Below are 24,960 nucleotides of genomic sequence, written 5' to 3' on the forward strand. Positions count from 1 at the left end.
ATTGTTGTATCATGCTCCCAATATAAACTTTATGACATATGCACACTATTGCATAAATGAAATATTTGGTTTTGCAGTTGATACAATCCTTAATATAGGTTTTGATACCTGTATTTCTCACGAATTTGACAGACACACCGCTGCTACCTGATCCTGATCCTGGGGGCGGTTACATGAGGGAGAATCATATGGGAGAGGTAGGGATGATTCCATTGGATGATACGCAGTATTCTCCCCTTTCCCCTGAAGAAAACCTTAAAATACCCAAACTGCTGCTAATAATATACGGTCACTCGAGACAAAACTCCATGTATACTCCAAACATTCGCAACACACATAAACCCTCTTCTGTTTCTGACATTTCTTTATGTGGAGTTTTTGAACAACAACATTGTAGAAATCCAATTGCACTTATGGACTTCATCTCCCATAAAGCCTAAAGTACTGAGACGAAGAAGAGGAAGGAAGAGTTAACGCAGATTAAGCAAAGTCCAAGGACTAATGTGCAATCTAATTGTTTTGGTCAAACTAAAAAGCTGGGTATTTTAAAATAGCATCTGCAACATCAAACGCAGCAGTACGGGCGAGAACTGTACAGGAGAAGATGGGCACATCCATGCAGCGACTCGCGAAACCAAGAGACATATACCGACATGGCATAAGGTAAGGCGAAGGTGAACCAAGAAAAACAGCAGAGCTCCTGGAGGTATGGTTGCATCAGTAAACAGCGGTCTCCAGTCCAGGTCATAGAAGAAAGCCGGCGAGTGAACTCGAAGCTGCAGGAAAAGTCTGCATCATGGAGGAAGCCAATCCAGGGATGAAACTTCACTGCAAAGGCATGCCAGAAGTCGGAGAGTGGCAGGTTAGTGGACCAGGAAGAAGAAATTGGGGTACTGCAGTGTGGTTGAGAGTTGTGAAAGAAAGAAAGTGGCAAGACCACTAATGTGTTTGATTAATTGTGATAAAACCATCCTGACAAAACATTGTTGTTAATCAAAAAGAATTGTAGAAGTGTTTGTTTTCCAAGGAGGAGAAGTTATGTTGAAATATTGACTATAGGTGTGGAGATAAGGTGCCTCATTAAGAGTTTGGAGGCAGCCATGGAGCTATTAGCTCCATGGCTGCCTCCAAACCGGGCTCCATTACCGGGTTCCTGTAATGGGGACTTACCGGGTCATTCTGACATAGGAGGACCCGGTAAGTCCTCCTTGCAGGAACCATTCCCCATTCCCGTTTGAGCCCCCATAGGGCTCAATGGTAATGGGGAGGGAGGTAACAACGGGCACATTACAAGTGTCCCGTTGTTACCTCCCTCTTCCCCTCGCGGGACCTGGAAAAGACGTCTGGTTTTACCAGACGTCTGATCCAGGTCCCACAAAGGGAACCTCGTAATCAGCCCTGACGGAATGAAGTGGGCCGGTCCTGTACCGGCCCTCTTCATTCCATCAGCGCAAGGGTCGTAATGAGGCCCAAAGACTTTGTCGTTTTGTGGAAGTCTTTGCAATTGCCAAGTGAAAGACTTTGTTGTTTTGTGGAAGCCTTTGCCAAATGCCAAGTGAAAGACTTTTAGAGTGAGAAGAACTTTGTGTTATATTCAGAGCAGAGCATGGCTACAAAAAGGAACTTTATCATTTGGAGTCTATGTTTCCTAGTTGTTCCCTTCTAATTCTAATGTAAAGAGCCAGGTTTTAAGTAGTTTTATGAATTCCAGGTGATCCTTTGTATTGCTTATGTTTTTTGGTAGGCAATTCCAGGTTTTTGCAGCCAGGTGAGAGAAAGATGATCCCCTGATTTTCTTTTATTTTAGGGTTTTGATTATGGCAGATGTCTTTGCTTGAACTGAGTGGTCTTGCCGAGCAGTAGATTGTTATTTTCTTTGTTAGAAACTCTGCTCCTTGGCCGAGGATTGCTCTGTGCTTTATGCACATTGGTTTGAACCCTATTCACTGTTTTATCCGTAGCCAGTGTAGCATTTTCAGCGCTGTAGTAATGTGTTCTCTTTGTGGTAGTTTGAGCAGGAGTCTGGCTGCTGGGTTTTGGATACGCTGAAGTTTCTTTAGTAGGCATTCCGGCATTCCTATGTATAGGTTGTTGGCATAGTCTACTCTGCCATGATGATTGAGATGATGGTGAGTGTTTTATGAGTGAAGGGGAGGAACGGTAGTATCATTTTCACTGTGTGGAGAAGGAAGAGAAATGTCTTCATTATTGTGTTTACTTGGTGCTCTAGTGTTAGTTCATTGTCCATCAAGACTTCAACGTTTTTTACTGTTACTGACGGTGTGAGTGCTGTTCCTAGTTCGGTTGACCATTGGATGTAGTGGTTGTATTCCCCATTTTTGGATATAACTATTATTTCCGTTTTGTCCCGGATGAGTTTGAGGCTGTTGTGTTCATCCAACTGTAGAGTTCTTGTAAGCATTGTGTTTTCTTCATGTACGACTTGTACTTTGTAGATGATCTGTGTGTCATCAGCATAGTTATAGCATTAAAGGCTGTGTTTTTTTAATGAGTTTGATTAGTGGAGTCCAATATATGTTGAGGAGCAGTGGAGATACGGAAGTTCTTTATGGTATGCCACAGGTGGTTTCCCTTGGAGTGGAATTGAAAGGTTTAATCCAGATGGATTTTGGTCTATCTGTTAGGAATTATTTAATTCAGAGTAAGGCTAGGTCTGTGATTCCTCTTTCTTCCAATCTCCTGATGAGGATGTCTTGGTTGACTGTGTCTAATGCTGCGGAGAGAACCAGGAGTATTAGAGCGGTATTAGTCTTTAGAGTGTCTCAGATTGAGAGCAGTGCCGTTTCCATTCCTCTCATAGGTCTGAAGCCGACTTGTGCATGGTCCAGCAGTAGGTGTTTTTCTATGTATTCTTGTGTTATTCTATAGATGTAGGTTTCAGGTAGTTTTGTTTGGTAAGGGATGTTTGAGATGGTTCTGTAGCTGGAGAGGTCTTCCATGTTGCCTGCTGTGTCCTTGACGAGTGGCTTGATGTACGCCGATTTGACTGATCGCAGTACTTTCCCTGTTGAAAGTGATAGGTTGAGATGTGTTTTTATTCGGAAATTTCACATATTCTTCAAATAGTTGTTGGCTCCCATTCCAGACAATAATAATGTCATCTATGTTCCTTCTCCATATGATGACATTATTATTGTAGTCAATGCCCCATGTACCTATGATTTTTTGCAAATCCTGAATTATTTCTCTAGTTGAATTTGATGCTAGTTGCCTATAGCATCCCGGTGTCCTTAAGTGCTTTAAGCCCATAATAACGTAATCTTCGCCATTAAGTATTGTCACATGGCCGCCCTTGTCTGCTTCTTATATGACAATGGTAGTATCCTAGTATGACATTCTCTCATCAACAATCAGATTTGATCTTGAATTATGTCTAATCTTATGTTTCTTGTCCAAATGTTGATGGAAATCTAGAGTTACTGACCTATGAAAAGTTTCAATTACACTTTCACCAGTTGTCTGTGGCGTGAAGTTCGATTTAGCTTTGAGTTCTTGCACTTCCATATTCAGCTCTAATTGTTTCATAGTCAGGACTAATATCCTGTTCAAGAGACATGAATAAGTGATTATTCTCAATGTCTAAAATAGTCAATTGACCAAGTGGCCTCAAAACCACCTGTGTTTTGAAACATATGCTCTTTATTAACAAATTACTTTTTGAGCTTCAGTTTCCTTATTAATTTAAATAAGTAACATTTGAAATTCTATGAAGTTGGACCCTACCGTGGGGGCAAATGATAGTCCTTTGTTCAATACTTACTTTTCGGATACAGTTAATTGCCTAATAGATGATCACTAAGCATGTACTGGTCTCTTTGCCACATGCCTCTTCATGCTTATTCTCGTCAATCTTTTTGTTAGGTCTTGGTCTTCGTCTGTCTGTTGCTCTTCCCCCCTCTTGCCCCTCTTGGAATTCTCCTTGTTAAGATATCTTGTTCTGGCAAATCTTGGAATCTCACCCTTGATGATAATTCTTTGATTCCCTCTTCTGTATCTTCTAATTTACTATAAAAAAAAAGCCTTTCTTTGTCCTATTGAGCTGGATGTTGTGATAGAGGATTGGGCACCTGATGTTTGTATCACTTCCCCAACTGATTTGATATCAGAGCTACCAGGTAAGGTGTTAGGAGTACTCACTCCCTCTTGACATTGGCCTATGACTTTCGTGAAACTTAGACTGAAAAGTGTAGACTTGGTTCTCTCGAGAATCCCAATCATCTCTGAAGTATGTATACGATTTTCTCAATTTTACTTTATCTGGATACATTTTAAGAAGATCATACAATTTTGTGTAGTTTTTTTGTTTGTGGCTCTCAAGACTGTCCATATCCAAAACTTTGTGTTGCAATTTATCAATATGAGCCTGAAATCTACTGTGTTCCTTGGTGGCATGCTCCACTAGTGGTTGCATCATAATGTTCAGTAACCCCTAAATGTTCACACCAGAAAAAATATAACCCACTAGGGAAAGCGGTCTAGGACACCTCTTGCAAGGAGAACAAGGTTTAATCTCAAAAACTACAAGTACGCGTCAACAAAGATCTCTGCTGTCATGGAGCGCTTTGACATAAACTGTGTGAGTAATAGCTATTAAGGATACACAGCATCACAACTAACTTACATTGCATAGGTTACAAATCCAGGTAGCTGGTTGGTGTAAACCTATACATATATACACTGCTTCATACAGGATGCCAGGTCGATTGGTCCCAGCAGCTTCGACGTGGGGATCTTCTGTTGTTATTTAGTACAAAAACAGAAATTTGCAATTATTTGCACATGCCATAATTTCACAGGTCTACAGTGCTCCGGGTACCAAGGACATGGGCGAGGCGGCTACTTCTGGGGTTACGATAACTTCTCAGAACTACGTGTACCCCGCTCCATTCCCAGACACGTTGGCGCCTCCACATCTTTCCCACCCATTGCATAAATGTGTTACCTTCTCCCCTGGCACCTCTTAGCACAAATCACATGGACTAATAATGGGGCCTGGCCTCTCCTGTTCTCTGATCTATTGGACATTTTACAGTTTTATGACTATGGGTCTTGGGCTGGACAGCGTACACAAATGTTTGTATCTGGGGCAGGAGGGTCTTGGCCACTATAAATTATAGTTCTGGACAGTGAAGTCCTAGAGCCCTCAACCCCCTTCCTCGTGCGACAACTCTTCCATTCCATCCCTCTCTTGGCCTTTCAGGGCACATTTTTTTCTGGGGTTGCATAGAGAAAGAGAAAGAGAAAGAGAAAGAGAGAGAGAGAGAGAGAGAGAGAGAGAGAGAGAGAGAGAGAGAGAGAGAGAGAGAGAGAGAGAGAGAGAGAGAGAGAGAGAGAGAGAGAGAGAGAGAGAGAGAGAGAGAGAGAGAGAGAGAGAGAGAGAGAGAGAGAGAGAGAGAGAGAGAGAGAGAGAGAGAGAGAGAGAGAGAGAGAGAGAGAGAGAGAGAGAGAGAGTTTTTCTTTCTTCAAGTAATTAACCAGGGCTTCGAGCAAAGCACTCACACACCCCCTTCTAACCTTCGGAACCGGATACGAGTGTAGCCATGGCACTACGCCTCAATTTCAAAATGCTGTCTAACTTCGGAAATGGAGTCAAAACACGTGCCAGCTGTCATATGATATATCTATTGCATTTTTATGTATGATGTATTCATATAATGATGAGTTACAACCAATGTTACGTTGACATGCAATCAACAATTATAATTTGGCAGACTGAGGTTGTTTTGAATTCTAAAAATATGTTATCTTATTGGAAAGGGTATTTTTTGTTATGATTTGACAAACTGTGACCAGCTAATGTAATGTTTATAATTTGGTACATTTGAATATTGAGGTTTTGACAAACCGTTGGACTATATAAGGAATTACAAACCAATTTGAAGTAATTGAGTTTTATTTGGACAAATTTGGTTAGCGCAGGGCCACAGTGATCTTGTTGAGAAAAGCAATGATAAAGAAACAAGCCATACAACTGAGGGCACACAAAGAGCAGGACATCGTTACTGCATTGTCATAAGTCTAGTGCAGCTTCAAACGTACATTGTCATCATATGTATGCTATAGTCATCATATGCTAAGGTATAACCCCACGTGTGTAGGTGCTGTGATCATATAGTAAGTTCAGCCTCAAACACCCCAATAACATCTGCATGGTGGGTCATCATATGTAAATTACAGCCTTGCAGGTGTTGCCATCGTTGCCAAACACAGCCTCACATACCCCAGTATTGCAATTGTAAACCTGTTATGTCATCATTCATAAACTATATCTCCACATGTCCTGGTGTTTTCAACATATGTCCAGCACACCCTCAAATGGCTGAATAAATCAGCCTGATATGGTCCTCATATGTAAGATGGGCTTTGTAATTAAGATTTAGAGGCGTATTGCCAAAAGGGCGGGACATCTAAAGTCGCTCCATGCCAGCTTCTATTAAATACTGTTATGGCACATTGAGCTTTAGACATTCAACTATGTATTTATATCCACCTGATAAGCAATGAAAATAACAACTTCTACAATAACATTCCCAATGCAATCCAGTATAAGTACAAAACCCACAAACCAGTACCTGGAACCAGTAGAAACTATTAAAAATAATTTTCCAATGGATCCATGTGTGCTGCCATATAGGTTTCTATTTGATACTAGGGTAAACAGTGCAAACGCCAGAAAATAAATAGGCACCCTTTTTATGCACGATCCCAGGTGAGATTTGTGCAATAGGTATCTTATGTTATTTCGATATTAGCCAAATTGTTTGTGTATAAGTGATCGAGCCAGTACCATTCGATCGATTATAAAACATACTGAATATGTGGAGCAGGTTTTGCGGGGGTGTCTTCCACTCCCCATGTTCAGTATGTTTGGCTTTGTGGGGTTTCATGGATGTCCCCTGCTTCCTCAACATGGGAGTCAGGGAGCCAAAAAAGAAAAACAAAGGGGACCCAGCTGCATCGGATCCGACCCACATTAGAAGCATGGATCTGATGCTGAAGGGGTGCAGAGGACATGGAGGCGAGCAAACCGGTAAGTAGTGGGGGGTGGATGGAGGCGGACACATTTTAGTTTCATAGTTATTGTGGACGTTTGTTCATCTGATAATTGTTCTAATACGAGCAGATGTATTGCAGACAGTTCACCACAAACAATTATCAGACGAACAAACAACCCCAATCCGATTCTTCATGCCATATCCTTAACAGTGCCTCCACGAAAAGGCGTTTCTGCTGGTCACATGTATATTATAACGAAGTGCTATTTTCATTCAAAATCAAAATGCATTTTATTTATTTTATGAAATAACTAACATTTGACCTGCATGTGCATGATTTCTAGTAAATGCAGACAACAAAATGTAGAGCTATTGGTCATTGATTGACATGCGCTATCATACAAAAGCTTTTAATCATAAGTCAGGTTCCTTATTAGTCAATAGTAGCTTGCCTAATAAACACAAAAATACAGCATAAACACAACAGGTAATCCTTTAATTTGCATGCATACAGATGCTCGACACTACATAGAGTAAATGAATAGGCGTTCTTTTGATGCACTATAGTTATTTTCTGTATACATGTTTTATTTTAATTGAAGACTGACCCAGAGGCTAGATGTTGGAACCCCTAAAGATATAAAAAGGCACGTGTAGTACTTCTCAGAGCTGTTTGGTTACCCTGTGTTCCAAATCTGCTGCCAATTAGCGTGACACAAGGCAATTTAATGTGACCGGCATACTCATAATGAGCCCCAAAAACTGGGGCTGAAGCTAAACTTCAGCCCCAGATTTTGGTGCTCATTATGAGTATGCCGGTAAATCGGTGGTAATACCGGCATGCCATTATTACGATTACTGGCAGGGTGCTCCTGGCGTATCACAAGTCCGTGGGCACTTGCACATCCCCCTTCTGGAAATGGTAATACCGGCATAACCCAGTATTACCGACAACAAAAAAGTGCTGGCAATGCCGATACATCACAAAAACTGCCAGAATTACCGGTCCCAGAAATACCAGTGCCGGAATATCCAGCAACAGTATTACCTACACAGGAAATAGCGTCACTGACGGAACGGGAAGCTCACCAGCAGCCATCTTGAAAAACACAATCCACTCTCAATCTCCCACTTCCCATCCAGTGTGAGAGGAGGCAAAACCATGTGTCCCTAAGTGCATGCTGGACATTTACGTTCCACCAATAACGTGAGTTCTGCCACAGAGAATTGGTGGACGTAAATGTCCAGCATGCTGATGAGCTTTTTGGAGATGGAGACCGCAAGACAAGCCAGAAGCAGAAGAACGCCATATGGCATGAGGTTTTGGACAGCATGACAGCCTTGGGGACTGTCTCCCGCACAAGCAGGGACTGCCACAAGAGATGGGATGACCTGCGTATGAGAGTGCAAAAAATCATCGCCATCCACAGGAGGGAATCCTCAGCCACAGGAGGAGGGACGTTATCACCCCTCAACCTCATTCCCTGGGAGGATAGGTGCAGCTCCATCCTGCGCTTGATGAGCATCAAGGGTGTTGGGGTGGCAGAAGCTGGAGCAGGAACCCGAGATGGTGGTGGTAAGTACAAAACCCCTGTGTAAATGCCATTACTGCATCCAAATACATGCATCCCAAGGCAGAGAGTCCAACACTTGTCAGACACAACAAATGGCCTGATCTAAGACACATGCAAGGGGATGCGGGTAGAAGTAGCCATGCACAAACACTGTTTCCAAGATGTACAGTCCCACACATGTGTGCCAAGGGACGACAGAACACAAATCATAGGACCACGGCACACACAACAACAGGCCACCTTGGAAGACCAACATGCAATGTACACTCCCACCACCCACATGTAGATGCACACATCGGAGGAAAGAGGCCAGAGAAGCCACATGACAAGAGCCGTACACACACAATGTGACATGAATTAAATGTGAGGCCGCAAGTCGTGGCACCCAGAATACTAACTGCATGCTCATCTCTTCTCAACTGGCACACAGACCTCGGCAGTGACGGGAAAGCTGGGCATGCAGACAAACTCCCTGCACCTGGCTGGCTATTCTGCACGCTGCTAAGCTAGTGGAAAAGTAGCTTAGTGGGGTCATTGGCAACCCAATCATAGAGGACCAAGTAATCTAGGGTCCTATAGTGAGTAGAACCAATGAGACGTCGTACTTTTAGTGATGTTTACAGTAGCCATTTATGAAGGTAGGGCTTAGGTGCCCCACCTGACAGTGTTTGTCCAATCCCCTCACTCCGTTACCATATACAGATATAGTACCTATATTAAAGTTACCTTCCTAGAACCAGTAGAATTGCATGCAACATTTTAAGCGATATACGTCAGTGATGACGGGTTTTTAGTATAAATGATGTGATTTTTATGAAGTTTGTTGGAGTTGTTGAAGTGAGGATCCAGAGAGGAAAACATGCGAACGGTGAGTGAAAAAGACTAAATGCTTTGGCAAAAAGTTGCATGCCTTAGAACAAGTAAGGGAAGGTAACGGAGGGAGGTGGGACAAAAATAAAGTCAGAGGTAGAGTAGAATATATATATATATATATATATATATATATATATATATATATAAGGAAATAGTGACTCGAGGGTGACCGAGAAATTCATAAAGGTACCAGGAGGATACCCGAGCATAGAGGATACCAGGAGGTTACCCGAGCTAGAGAGAGAATACTAGGAGGATACCTGAGCAGAGAGAGGATACACCCAGATGCCTGCGCTTTAATATAGCGCTAGAAGAAGCCTGCATTCAAAGTCTTGAAAAAATAGTACGCTGTAGGAAAACCAGAATCGATGAAAGAGGAGATCTGAAAGGGATGGGCTTACATCCCATGTCAGAATAATAATAGGGGCAGGAGATTTGTGTAGCTGGCCGGAGTCTGTCTAGTCTGTCACGTCTGTCTTGTTTTTTCTTTTTCTGATGTCATAGACTAAAGGAATTTTTTTTTTGAGAAATTAGCACAAAAATTGTGCGATTGTTTAGCTAAGATATTGTATAATATGAATTGATGGTTGTTGTTTGGAAAAGTAAAAATCATTTTTGTGAAAAAAAATGGGATTGGAGCTAGCGAAGATTGGTGCTCGCTCATATTGTTGGGTTTGTTTAAGAAACGTAAAAGCATGACAAAGTGTTATATGAAGAGAAGGTGAACAGATTTAAGCGTGAAAGACGTTACACCGTTAATACACTTGTGCAAACAGTTGCCAAAACATGCACCTAAGCTGAAAAAGTACACTGCAGAATGGGTTAAAGGAACCGCCCTCAAAATGTTTATGCCATGACCCCAGGGTGGATCGCTATCTAAAACTATCCTGCAACACATGACGACATATTTGCACGCCACATACACGGGCAAAAAGTTGGACAAATGCCTAGCGAATTTAGAACTTTGGAAGGTGTGCCAAGAGGATAAGGAGGAGGAGCCACCTTTAGATTGGATACTTAACATATGCACAGAGGGGGGTGAGACGCCTTCTGCGCCACCCGCCCCGTCTGAAACAAAAATCGAAGCCAGTAAAGAGGAAGGATTAAAAAACCGCTGAGGGAACTTAAGCAGCCACGCGATATAGCAACCCGGCATATGAGTCACGTATGCAAAGTAGTGATGAAAACCCAGACAAAGATAGAGACAAAGATATCACCTCCAAAGTCCCGAGGGACAAGGAGAGACGTGAGAACGAGAGGAAAGACCAGGCACAAGCAAGTACATCTCTAGATACAGAGAGAGAGGGCAAGAGATGGAAAGGAGATGAGAATTGAACTGATGAGATAGCATTCACACAGAACGAATGGATGGGAGGTCAGATTCTATTGAAACTCGATGGTAAAGGCATTGAGGGCTTGAGAGAAAAGGGAGAACCAGAAGATTTAAAAAGGAAAGAGAAAGAAAAGGAAAAAGGATTGCGAGATGAAAGAATCAGGAAAAAAGATAGAGACGAGAGCACTTGTATCATGAGGAGCAAGAAAGGAAACACGATCATAAGCAGAGAACAGCTAATGATCAGAGCAGGCAGGAACAGTGGAGAATAGAAGAAGAAGAACAAAGGATAAGAGAGAAGAGAATAAAAAGACGAAGTGATGAGGAAAAACAAAGGGCAAATGAACGTAGAGATGCAAAGAAACAGGAAGAAGATAGGGACAGAGAGGAAGCGAGGAAGCGCAGAGAGTTTGATGATGACATAGAAGGTAAGCGAAGACAGAGAGCACTCAATCTTGAATATCTGGAGAGAGAAGTTAAAAAACCCGATCCAGTAGTAGATTGGGAAGACATAGAAGAATTCTTTCCTGAGTATGATTCAGTACCAGGCACATCCAGGGCAAATAATATCGAAGATGACTTCGACACCAGAAGCATCAGAAAAATGATCAACAGAATATATGATGAAACGGGGCTAGAATAAGTACCCCAAGGGAGAGAAGAGGACAAGAGGCTTGAGAGTACTTAGCTGTACGATACTGAGGACGCCTCTCGAGGTAACAGAAACAAAGAGCTGTCCCTGGATAGGCAGACACTAAACAGGAATGAGGAGGATGAGAGAAGTTGCACGAGTTGGGCGCAGACAATATCAGATGCAGAAAGAGAGGAATATGAGGAAAAGGAAGAAGAGAAAAGACATGAAGAATGCTTCTCTGGAGGAAAAGGGATGAGATGGTCAGATTCTAGCGAGTCTGCACCTAAGGCATCAGAGTCAGCCACACAGTCAGACCGACACGAAGGAGTATCTTACGGTCAGAGGGGGGTGTCTCCACCAGCCTATGTGAGCCGACTAAGGACATTGCCAGGTAGATGGTGATGTGTGACTATCACCCCTGCAGTGGATAGAAAAATGATGAGAGAGGAAAAGGAGTGCCATGTATTACAATTCCCGTTGCTCAAAAAAGAAGGAGCGAGGCCACAGTATATTCCATGGCCACACATGGATCGAGAAAATCTGAAAAATAAGCTTCCAATGTTGACATCGGGAGCCAGAAAATGGATACATGAGTTGGAAAAAATGATGGGAGGGAACATGTTAAATAAGGGGATATCAAGTGTATTTTAATCGCCATACTTGGTGATAGAGCCGACGATGTATGGACACGTGCAGGTAATCCTAGCGTGACTACAATTAACACTGCACACGATGCAGCTCCATTTAACAATTGCAGAGCCACAGTATGGAAAGCATTACGATTGCTATACCCGGATACATCTGACATGGAAGCTATAATGACACAGAAAATGAAGGCGTCAGAGGATCCTTTGCTTTACATTCAGAATTTCCAAGACGCATGGGTGCTAGAGACTTGTGAATCTTGGGGGAAATCTATACCCGTATTTTACCATATATTATGCCAAGGTCTGCCAGATCAGGTGAAGAAGCAGCTCAAGAAATTGGTAGGAATCGAGGCCAAACCATGGTCTGAAATACAGTTGACCATAACTCACTATTGCAGATTGTTGCAAGTGAAGAATTGCAAAAAAGAGGCTGCACAAAAAGATGAAGAGGCAAAATTAATGCAGAAAAAATGGTCAAAATATGCCACTGAAGGGGCAATGATAACTAGCACAGACGGATCGAACATACAGCAGGTCAATAACCAACAGCAGGTTAATCAGGGTAGTAAAGGGTTCTACCCAAGAGGGAGAGGCTTTCAAGGAAGAGGATGGCAGAGTCATCAGGGAAGTTTCCAAGGTAATCAGGGAGGTTTTCAAAACATGCAAAATGGCAATCAGAATATGTCCAATGGGCAAATAATCAGACCACCGCCAATATGTTGGACGTGTGGGATGACAGGCCATCTAGCACGCACATGCAGAAGTCAAGGCATGATGCAAAATGACCAAGGAACAAGAGTAGGAATGGTGAACCCACCTGTGTTTTTACAGCAGGGTCGAAATGGAGTTGCACAAAATCACACGGTGCAGCAGCAAGCGCCGGGAGCACAACAAAGCTTGCAACCTCAGACTATGACAAATCTTACGCAAGGACAGTCTCAACAGCCCCCTATGCAACTGTCACAGACAACAAGTGCAGGACAGGTCCTGAATTCTGGAATGAGAAATAACACTGGTGTGGGAGGAAGTCCATTCACTCAGCATGGGACAAAGTTATATATGGATTAGGACAGCTCACTGGGAAACTGATGTGTTCTATCCTATCAGTGACACCTAACCCTCACAAGGAACCAAGGGTAGATGTTGTTATAGGGGATAAAGAATATTCCTTCTTAGTTGACACAGGTGCAACACGCTCGTGTACACGTGAAGGCAAGTTTTCCTTGTCCGGCGATGCCAAAAAAACTCAGGGCTTCACAGGAGCAACACGTCATGTTCCTTTTACAAATGAACTTCCAGTCTCTATAGGAGAATGTGACATGAATGTGCCACTGCTATATTCAAGGCAAACCCCAGTAAATACATTGGGACAAGACCTAATGACGAAGTTAAACATGACAATCTCGTTCACGTTGAAGGGCATAGTATGTTCGACTCCAGGAATACATTATTTGAACGTATGCGAAATGATTAGAGCATACTCGGGACAAACAGCTATGAGGGCTGTCCCATTGAAACCAGAAATATTTGCATATGGAGTGCGTGTGTTAATGGCAGGGCTACCAGGCCTTGCAGACAAAACCATGAGAACCTCAGATGAGTTTCTATTCAGGCCAAGAATACCTATGCATGAAGAAAAGGGACAAGTATTTCCCTTGACAATACACACAGCCATAGTGCGAGGGAAAATGGCTTTGATCGATGGTTGTGATGATGAAGGCAGACAATGGTGCACAGTAATCAACATTGAGGAAGGGTACAGATTGACTGATGTCACTGATGACAATCTGTTTGATGAACAAACAGATCTTGAGGAAACAACAGTTGAGGTAAATCTAATTTTGTGGGTGAGAATGATCAAAAGAGAGGTGCCCCAGAGAATGATGCTGGCACAAAACCGTCCTGAATATTTTGAGGACGACATTGCCCAGGTGCCTGTCTCAGTGTGGACCACAGGCCCCTATGACGTAGGCTTACTGAAAGGAGTCGGAGAAGTGAGGATTAAATTGAAACCTGGAGTAATTTTGTCAAGGTCACAACAATATCCCATGCCTAGGGAAGCAGATGAAAGGATTTTCAAGACAATGGGCCTCATTACTCGGACGGCGGTGGACCAAGATGTTATTAGCACCTTGGTCCATGCCGGTAAAATACTGGCACCGCCTTGGAGGAAAGGGGAATTACCGCCCTATTCCAAGGTTGGTGGGGCGGTAATTCCCCCTTCGCCCATTGCCCTTCCCCATTCCCATTTTTGCCCCATAGGGCATAATGGGAATGGGGAAGGTGCTAATTACGGCACCGCAAATTACAGTACCGTAATTAGCTCCCTGGTCCCTTTGCGGGTTGGTTTTTAACGCCTGCAAAAAGCAGGAGTTAAAGTCTCCAGCCCGCAAAGGGACCTCGTAGTAAGGCAGTAAGGGTTAACGGTCACCGGTACCATTAACGGTGACCGTTAACCCTTACCGCCGTCCGTGTAATGAGGCCCAATTTCTGCTATGATGGAGCAGGGCATCTTAGTGACATCAGAGTCGTCATGCAACACCGCAGTTTATCCAATTAAAAAATCAAAGGGAGGGTCGTGGAGACTAATTTAAGATTTACGCCTGATAAATGATATTGTAGAGGCAGAGTTCCTTCTAGTCCCTAACTCTTCCACAATTCTATGTAATATACCCGTTGAGGCAAAATATTTCAATGTGACTGACTTGAAAAATGCATTTTTCTCAATCCCATTGCACAAAGACTCACAAGATTTGATGTCATTTACATTCAGACAGATGTGTCTGAAAATCACAAGGTTACCCCAGGGGTACTGCGAGTCTCCGATTTTCAACAGAGTCCTGCAGATGGACTTAAGCAATGTTGCATTAGAGAGTGTTGTCTTGCAATATGTAGATGATATCGTAATTTGCAGCACAACAGAGGAAATGTGCAGACACGATTCTATTCATTTATTGACTATATTGGCTGAGAAAGGATATAAAGTTGACAAAGAAAAGTTACAATATTGTCAGCAAGAAGTGGTGTAAATAGGCCAGCTGATCTCGCATGAGGGGAAAAGGGTTACCCCTGAAAGGGCTGAGGCCATATTTAACACAGCCAAGCCACACACAATAAAACAGAAGCAGAGTATTCTAGAACTTTGCAATTATGTCAGGGCATGGGTCTTTGACTACAGCTCATATAGCAAGCCCTTGTTACAGGCCCTAAAGAAGGTTGTGAAATGCGTCGCCCACATAAAAGGGACAGATTTTATATCATGAGAAAATCAAGCAGCAGACACGGAAGCCAAGCGTATGGAGACCAAGGGCGAAACAATAATGAATGTAGAAATAACTGATGTACATGAAAAAAATATTGTTGCATGAAGTGAATCCGAGGGTAATAGTAACATGGGGCAAACCCATTTAATGGAACTCCAAGGGGAAGTAACACAGGAGGAAAAGAATCTCTGGAAGCGGCGAGGGTGTTCTTTAAACCCCTCCGAAAGCTTGTGGCGACAAGACAGCACTGGTAAACTGGTGATGCCTATATCCCTGTTAAAAATAGCATTGGAACAATTGCATTATTCAGCGCACATGTCAAAAGAGAATCTAGCAGCAACAATCGCTGAAGACTAGTTTACACCAAACTTAGCGGAACACATTGCATTTTTCATTGTGAACTGTATAATCTTCCAACAGTTCACGGCTGGGCATACGCTAAGAGTAATTAGAGGAGTCCTCCCAAGGCCCAATGGACCTTTTCATCACTTGCATGTCGAGTATGTCGATATGATTCAAGTATGTAATGGGTACATGTATCTAATTGTTGTGGTGTGTCCATTATCTAGATGGATAGAAGCAGGTCCATGTACACACCCAGACTCTAACTGTGCGGCCACATTTCTGGTGAGAGAGGTATTTCCCAGGTGGGGAGTATGTGAGGTCATGAAGTCAGATAATGGTCCTCACTTTGTTAATGCAGTATTTGAACAGATCAGCTTGCTGCTTGGTATAAAGCACAAGTTCTCGTTGGCGTATCATCCGCAAGGTAATGGGATATGTGAGAAGCTCAATGGCTTGTTAAAGGAAAGGATAGCCAAGTTGAAGCTTATTCTAAAGTAGGGATGGTTGCACAGACTCAGAAACCAGCCTGGTTCTGACCATCATCTTATGCCACACGAAATAGCAACAGGCAGAAGGCTGCACACTACATTGACACCCCGAGAGAGAGCTAGATGTGATGCTCAGCCAGCAGGGGAAATTTTAGGATCAGAAATGCAAAATTACTTGAATTGCATGACACCCTGTCTTACTGTAATTTCAGGACAGCTGCAGTGACGACAAAAAGGGTGCAGGGCAACACAGAAGGAGATACTTCAACAAACCCGATTCAGAGATTATGCTTACCACCAATTTTCCCTGGAGACACAGTCCTGGTGAGGAACCACATGAGAAAAAAGTGGGACGAGCCAAGGTTCAACGGACCCTTTACAGTGGAAGACATCACTCCCTCTGCAGTCAAGCTACAAGGAAGAAGACCTTGGATCTTCCTGGGTGACATCAAGCCATACAACAGAGAAGGCCCCCTGCCCGCACCCCAGCACGTAGAAACTACAGACGACGAGGAAGAACCGCAGCACGTGCAGATGAGATCCATGACGAGGAAGGAGGACGCATGATCAGCAAAGCAAAGGCAAAGAACTTTTGTGCAAGGTTGTGGCTTCATTTTGGACATTTCCTCTATGCAAAAAAAGTGGATAAGGACATAAAAACGTACACTCAGTGCATCCTAATTGCAGGGTGAAGAACAGAATTGCATGCATAAGCCACAACATAGGTTATTAACTGGACTGAGGCAAAGAAACACAAATTGGAAGAAAATACAGCATCCAGACTCGTTCCAAACAGGAGCATTGTTTGGACTCACTTATGGTATCCCACAGCAGTGACATCACTAAAGGCGTTCTAAATTACTTTGACTTAGTCTTGCGATCAGACCCATCACTAGTGGGAAGGCTCACTAGCATCACTGAATTTCTTCAATACCCTGAAAATGAAAAGACAATAAGGAGGCTGCTCACCGTGATCACTGAGCAGTTCCTCCTGCTTCCGGAATACAGAGAGGAAAAAACAAATGTCCCAAGCAGAAGAAGAAGCGAATAGGCTTGTCAGTGTGTTATTCTTTTGTTTAATTAAAGACTGCCCAGATTTTGTCAGGAGACACACTGACGTCTTGATATTTCTTCGAGATCCAGCAAACACAGAACATTTTAGTGTAATCCTGAACTGAATCATAATTCAGGTTGTTCTTCATGCTCATCGAAATCACAGAAGCTGCTCACAGTAAGTGCCAAGCAGTTACATTCACAGCAAGGACAAGACAAATGTCCCTGCCACCAGAAGATAGCAGATTGGCAAGCAATTTCTTCTTTCGCCTGATTGAGGACTTTCAAGAACTTGTGGGGAGGCCCACCAGTGTTGACGTCCTCACTTTCATCAGAGACGATGAGCATGCCCCTGTATGGTATTGTGATGCAAGTTGAAATTTCTAATCATCATCAGCATTTCCAGAGACTGTAAGACTTTCCACCGAGGGACAGATCGAGAAAGTGTTGCCAGAGATTTCACTCTTGTTTATACTGACAATGACATGACATGTCTTCCGGAGTGAAACAGATAATAAGAGGAATCGATTTGGAGCGTGTGTATTTTGAACACGTACAGTAAAAAAGGACTTGCTGAACTTATTCTGTTAAGTGACATTTTTCGTATACAGAAAAGTAAACTGTATCCAGAGACAATTGACAATCCATTGTCCAGACAAAGGAGGACAATTGTTCCAGTACCTGCAGCCGACAAGCAGAGACAGCAGAATCCAGAGATATTGTTGCCTAGAATGTATTAAAAGTTAGTCGTCTTTCCCTAGATGATGGAAATGGGCAACCAAAACAGCAGCATTGTCATCCCTCAGGAGGAGAGACGCTCTTATTGTTCCAGAACTAAGTGTTGCCGACTAACCTATAGTGGAATAATGTATATATGCATTGTATTCATTGTTGTTTTACTGTCTCTGATGATTCGAACTGCATTTTTCATTGGTGCACAAAGTGTTCCGATTCCAGTGCACCCTCCTAATGATGTACACATGACAGCCACAAAAGCACCGAGACCCTTTAAAGTGATTTCAGTCCCTAGAAGGTGTGACAAAGGAGTGAGTGAACTTGAAATGGATGTGATTTGCAATGACACACATGTAGTGACAAGCAAGTTGAAAAGCCGGAGGCAGGATCGGCAGAGCAAGAATGAGGAAAGGTTACTGACAACCACACGCATGCAAATGATGAGTGCACATACACCAGATCTAGTGTCAATAACTTCAGAACCACAATCCAAAGAATGGGAGATGGTTGGACAACCAACAATGAGAAGCACTACTATAATTGAAGTTAAAAGACAAATGGAAAAAGCTGAACTTTTAAAGAAACAAAAGGATTTGGAGAAGAAACCACCAGAGACAGCATTGATAAGCAACCCTGACCCAGCACTGAGAAAGGCAAGTGCAAGCCCAGCAAAAATCTCACGTGCACAGATGATAGCAGAATCATTATGGCCTTTCATAGCCAGAGCTAGGAAAAGACAAGAGGTCAAGGAAAGAATTGTCAGACTGTCGTCTACCCAATTGGTGCAGATGAAGAGATCTGAACCATGGATTGAGGTACCTGAGAATCCTCCAGCAAGAAGAAGCCATACAGATGTGTTCAAGGATGTGGTTATACCAAACTACATGAAAACCTTGAGAATCAAAAGATGCATACAAGGAGATGATAATGACCTAAAGGACTACCTGGACAGCACAGCACACTTGGGAAATAACATCTGGTAACAACATATGAAAGAAGTTGGAAGACAACATTCAGAGGAGGAATGCATTGTTTGTGCACTCCTACCTTACAGCATGGGGAAATCAAAGATCTTTGTAGCTGTTGAAATATATGTGCAGACAGCACACTGTTTATCACACGTAGCAATGTGCAAGACCAGAGGCCAGTTCGTGGGAAGTGATACCTCACTGGAATGGGCAACTGAAGCAACTGATCCAAATGAAGACGATTATGTCCAAGACATAAAGAAAAGAAACAATGGAAAAACAAAGCACATTATGAGCAGATATGAGAAGCCTGGAGTTAAAGGAGCAGAGATGAGAAGAGAGGCAAATCAAAAACTAAACCTCAAAGGAAAAACTCCAGCAGAAGCTCGGAAGTGGAATAACAGAGGCCAAATGCAAATTTGGGGAACAGTGCTTTCACCAGATGGAAGGGAGAAAGGAATGGTGATCTGCAGAGCATGGATGGTCATTGGTCACTACGAGCCCACCATTAACATAGTGCGAAATGGATGAAAGCCATTATGGCCAAAACTTGCTGAACTACTGACATGGGTCGAAGACCGGGGAGGACCCTTGCAGATAGTGCCGTTGGAGAACCCACAATTCTGATTCAGGAATAATGGCACAAGGAAAATGGGGGAAAATCAAAACTGTGGACGGGTTATTGATGCTCCAGGAATAGTACATGGTATTGCAGTGATCATGGATCATTATTGGGCATGTGGATCCAAAGCATATATCAGGCTGCTGAGAAACTGGGGAAGTATATGCACAATAGTGAAAGTCCATGTTCCAGCATTGGTGATTCAAAAAAGTGATCTGTATATTGACAGCAGATGCTCACCTGAAGAAGAAGAGATCTGTGGAACTGATGAATCGAATGAAGAGAGAGAATTACTTTTCAGCTAAATCAGAAGAAGCTTTTCATGCAATCCCGTATGAACACAGACTGTTCAGCCTAACCTCATCAGTGTTCACAATAATTTTTATGCCAAGAGTTCAAGTTGGAGCAAATACTTAATGGTTGCAGATAAACAGATAAACAGATGGGAGTTACTGCAAACCATCAATTTGACCATAAAAGGATTCAACTCAATCAAAGAAGAGTTAAGGGCAATCCGACTATTGCCTCTCCAGAACAGATATGTCCTTGACATGATCACAACTATGGATGGAGGTGAAGGTGCAAAAATCAGTGAATCATGTTGCACATTTAAACCGTCTCACAATGAAGAAAATTGAACCGTAACAGAGGCCATAGGTATGCTGACGAAATTACAGAATCAAATGATTGATGAAACTGATGAAGTGGATGACCACAGTTGGTTGGGATAACTATTCTCATGGGTTCCACAATGGATGGCAGATGCATTTAAATTCCTAAGAGCCCTGCTAGTGATGATACTGCTCGGATTCTGTGTTATCAAGATAATAATCTCTCAGTGCCAGAAAACTGCGAAAAACGCCAGTTGGATGAACTTCCTGATTGATGTTGAACCAGGATGGAAACCCAAGGACCTGACTGATGAAGAAATATGGGACCTTGTAAAAGCCAGCGTTTATGCACCAGAAGGAAAAAAGTTTCGATATCCAAGGAAACATAGAAATTATGTGGGAAAATTGATCTATTGTAGCCCAAGTGGACAATGTCAACTAATGACATGGAACACAGATGAACATGTGAGAACAGCAGCAGCTTGAAGGGAGTCAGAGATATGGACCCCAAAGATGTATTTCTTCAAACCTCTATGTGTGGATCCAGAGAAGGAAGTAAAAGTGGATCCAGAGGATGAAGTAAAAGTGGATACCAAAGAAGAAGTGAAAGTGGTCGATGAATCGCCCAGAGGGGGAGGGTACAGAAGGTCCCAAGCACGACCTGCACTTCAGCCGTCCATTTTGAAGTACCAGGAACATTCACGCCGAAATATCTGACGTATGATGAGCAAATAAACCAGCAGAGAGCTGCCGTGGGGCTCTGTCCAGTACCTATCAAAAGAACAGCACCTGTTGAAGTACCAACACCTAAGAAAACCTGGACAGTAAGGTACCCATTCAGAAAACCATATCGACAAATGAAACAGAATGAAGATTGTCAGAACGCAGTCCCTGAAGAAGCTAAAAAAGATACTGAAGCAAGATGAATGGTGACGTCACAAGAACCCAGAATAACTCACACATCATAAAAGATATGACGACCTGCGAATGATGAAAAGAGACGAAACACCATGGATACGGGACATCATGAACCTAAAGTGAAATAACAATGTCAAAATGTCCGAATCTTATGCTATGAGCATGATGAAGATATTCAGTTAGTTTACACGTGTACATATGCACGGAACCACAAGAAGCAAAGAATCATGAAGCTTGCTTATGCTTAGTAGTAAAATATATTGCGGTAAGCGCCACCTATACATATCTACCTCAAAAGGAGTGCTTTATATAAGTATTCTTCCACTTTGCACACAAGCAGAATCAACCACCAAAGGTTACTATAGGTCTTAGGAGAAGAGCCCCGCAGCAAGCAAATCGAAAACTTACGACAGAAAGAAACTCAGACGCATGCAAATCGTGCCAAGAAGCTAAGGCACGATTTCCCTCCCATCTTGTCCTGGGAGGATAGCTCAGTGGTAACGTGCTTGCCTTGGAAGTAAGACGACACGGAGCAACACAGGTTCAATTCCCGGTTCCGCATTTAGAAAACTGGGTATTAAGCGCGTTATAAATAACCTATCATATCAAGGTTGTATCGGCTGAAATAGACCAACAGTGGATAGAAATTATGAAAGAAGAACAGGGTATCCTGTTCAGAAAGGTCAAGATAAGTCACAGAAGGCAGATGGCTGGCATAATTAAATCAAATACACAAATTGCTTGAAGAATAAGACAGCTTCACGGTGTCTGAATCACGTGACCAGCCAAGCAAGAAGGGATGAAACTTTCACACCTACCTGTGGCCTTGTGCCATGCACAGATATCTTAACTTTTCCAGACCAAGAAGCAGTCTCAAGCCAACCACAAAGAAATAATTGACACATGACTACTGAGGTGAGGATTGATTGTAGCAATAATTGGAGGAAAGCTGTGGGTGCAGACAAACTCCCTGCACCTGGCCGGCTATTCTGCACGCTGCTAAGCTAGTGAAAAAGTATGAGTGAGGTCGTTGCCAACCCAATCATAGAGGACCAAGTAATCTAGGGTCCTATCATGAGTAGAACCAATGAGACATCATACTTTTAGTGATGTTTACAGTAGCCATTTTTGAAGGTAGGGCTAAGATGCCCCACCTGACAGTGTTCGTCTAATCCCCACACTCTGTTACTATATACAGATATAGTACCTATACTAAGAACCAGTAGAATTGCATGCAACATTTTAAGCATTACACGTCAGTGATGACAAGTTTTTAGTATAAATGATGTGTATTTTAGGAAGTTCGCTGGAGTTGTTGAAGTGAGAAGGAAGATCGAGTGATTGCTGATATTCATGAACTCCACATTTTTTGTACTTGTCATTAAACAGACTCCCTTTGCCAAACAGTTGAGTTGTCATTATTGATTTGATACTAGAGTATTAATCTGCATCCCCATCCATCTCATGGGTGCTGCTACTCATCTTAAAGTGCTATTGGGTAACCCCCAGCGTTATGGGCCGGTTGGGGTGCTAGTTCACACCACTTTCCCTTCTGTGACCACCACTCCACCATGGGCACAGCAACCACCAGTTCATCATGGCTGGGTTGTCACAGAGGTGGAGTATGATGACGACGACAATGGAACAACATACCCCTTCGCCAGTTACAGACCCTTCTCACACCAAACCCAGCCCACCACTACCACTTCCCAGTCTCCATACCATTGATGCATGCCTGCATGCAATAGAGGCCAAGAAGGGGTACTTACCACTATTGCACAAGAACAGCTCACTGAGATGAAACTGATGAGGGAGTGCATGCAGGCCTCCAGCCACAGGAGTGCAAAGTTCTGAAGCCTTGCAACTGCAGCCCTCATCACCCTTGCACAAAGAGTGAGCGAGGGTAATGAGATTTCCTCCTCCAGGGTGGAGGTAATGAGACATCCAGTGCAACTCTGCCTGGACAATATGCAGTTCAAAGGGTCAGACCCACCCACATCAGTGACCACCACTGTGGTCTCCCAACAAGGCAGCCCAAGGTGCCAATCACAGGGGCTACGGCCTACTCAGGAGTCTGGCAAGAGCCCCATGGCCAAGAGGGCTCGCAAGGGCTCGCAAGTGACAGTGACACTGACTGGGGTCTCTAATGGGTGTGTTTGTGTAGGGGATGTGTGGGTAGTGGGGTGTTTGGGTAGGGGGCATTTGGGTAGCTGTGTGTGTGGGTAGGGGATTGTTTTGGTAGGGTGTCTGGCCAGGGGGTGTTTTGGTAGGAGTGTGTGTGGGTTGTTTAGATAGGTGGGTGTTTGGGTAGGAGAGTGTTTGGGTAGGTGTGTGTGTTTAGGTAGGGGTGTGTGTGTGTGGGTAGGGGGGTGTTCATGTTTCTGTTAAATACATTATGTTCACTTGAAGCAATGACTGGACATTCCATTTATTCAATCAAGTGTTTACTGTGATTGCGCAGGATATGCAGTTAGGTGCAAGGGAAGTGCTGAGGGAAGGGACAACTTAGAAAAAGTTTGCAATCAGTTCTTGCCGGGTCATGCGTCCATCCATGGCTTCAATGCACTCAGTGGGTGAGTGCATATGACCGACTGGCACAGCATAATTTTCCTCTGGGGGAAGAATGTGCAGATCTAGGGGCAGTGTATGTTGCACCTGATGCAGATATTGTGCAATATTGCACAGGCCAATACAATCTGTCCCACCTTCTCAGGCCTGTACATGAGCACACCTCCAGACCTGTGCAGGTACCTGAATTAGGCATTCAGGAGGTCAAAGGTCTGCTCAATGACCACCCTGATCCTCACATGGAAGCAGATGTACATCACTTCCTGCAGCATCTGGGAATTCCTCAGAATGGTCATCAGCCAGGAAGCAGTGGGGATCCAGAGTTACCTACAAGCTGGAAAGACATAGGTGTGAGTACTGTTGATTGGTAATGGCATTGCCTGTGATGTTGGCATTTGGTCAGTCTGTGCATGCATGTGCTATTTCACATTGTGTTAGTGTTTCACTTTCCAGTCCTTGCATGCGTATTGCACTGCTAGGGTGTTGTCCCAGGACATGCATTTGGTGACCCTAGTTGGACATGTCTGATCATATACTGCCTTTGCAATATGCAGAGCTGGGGGTGAGGGGTGGTGTTGCATCCAGGTACCTAGAGTGCATCTATTGTGGATGTCCCATTGTGGTTGCAAAGGCCTGCTCCATGACTGCTACGTCTCAAGTCATGTGAGTCAAGTCGTTGCTGGGTTGTAGCACATTTTCTCATTCCTTTGAGCATTCATCCATAGTCTTTCCTCTCTAGAATCCTGTAATTGAGCCCTCTATTCTATCAAATATATTACGTAAGAATTTTTCTTCCAAATCACTCGTACATTTACAGATTTATTCAAAGTAAGATGAAAGTAAGATGGTAAGCTGGTCGAAACTATCACTTGTGCCATTCTGAATACCAGAGAGGAGACCAGCTGATTTGTAAACATTTATGAGGTTTAATGTCATATCAGATGTAAACCACGATGGGCACTGCCATCAGCAGGGTAAACAACTATGACATTCCATCACTGAAAAGATTGTGACAGTGGAATGTTCATGAAAATTAGCGACGCAATTAATACGACTTGGTATACGCACTTGAGGATTTCTGCAGATAGGTTTTTGACTGATTAAATACTAAGCCATAGCAGAAACACCTCAGTACAACTCTCAGGACTCAGTAAATCAGGTCAAGTTCACAATTCCAAAAAGAGTGCCATTGTATGTTTTTTCACAGCATGTCAACTAACATCCATGCATTGGGGCTGCACCCAATATCCTGAATGTACAACATTGGCGTGGAACTTACCACAGAAAGCACTTTGAAGTCCTCTGCTGCTCC

At 43.2% G+C, this 24,960-nt stretch overlaps 1 protein-coding gene across 3 annotated transcripts in view; it reads left to right on the top strand.

Annotated features, from left to right (window-relative positions):
* IL17RB (interleukin 17 receptor B) overlaps positions 1 to 24,960 on the top strand; it is an 833,505-nt gene that overhangs the window by 774,415 nt on the left and 34,130 nt on the right. The window lies entirely within an intron of this gene.

Source organism: Ambystoma mexicanum, chromosome 2p (genome assembly GCF_040938575.1).
Source record: "Ambystoma mexicanum isolate Mex_15411 chromosome 2p, UKY_AmexF1_1, whole genome shotgun sequence".
Taxonomy (NCBI): domain Eukaryota; kingdom Metazoa; phylum Chordata; class Amphibia; order Caudata; family Ambystomatidae; genus Ambystoma; species Ambystoma mexicanum.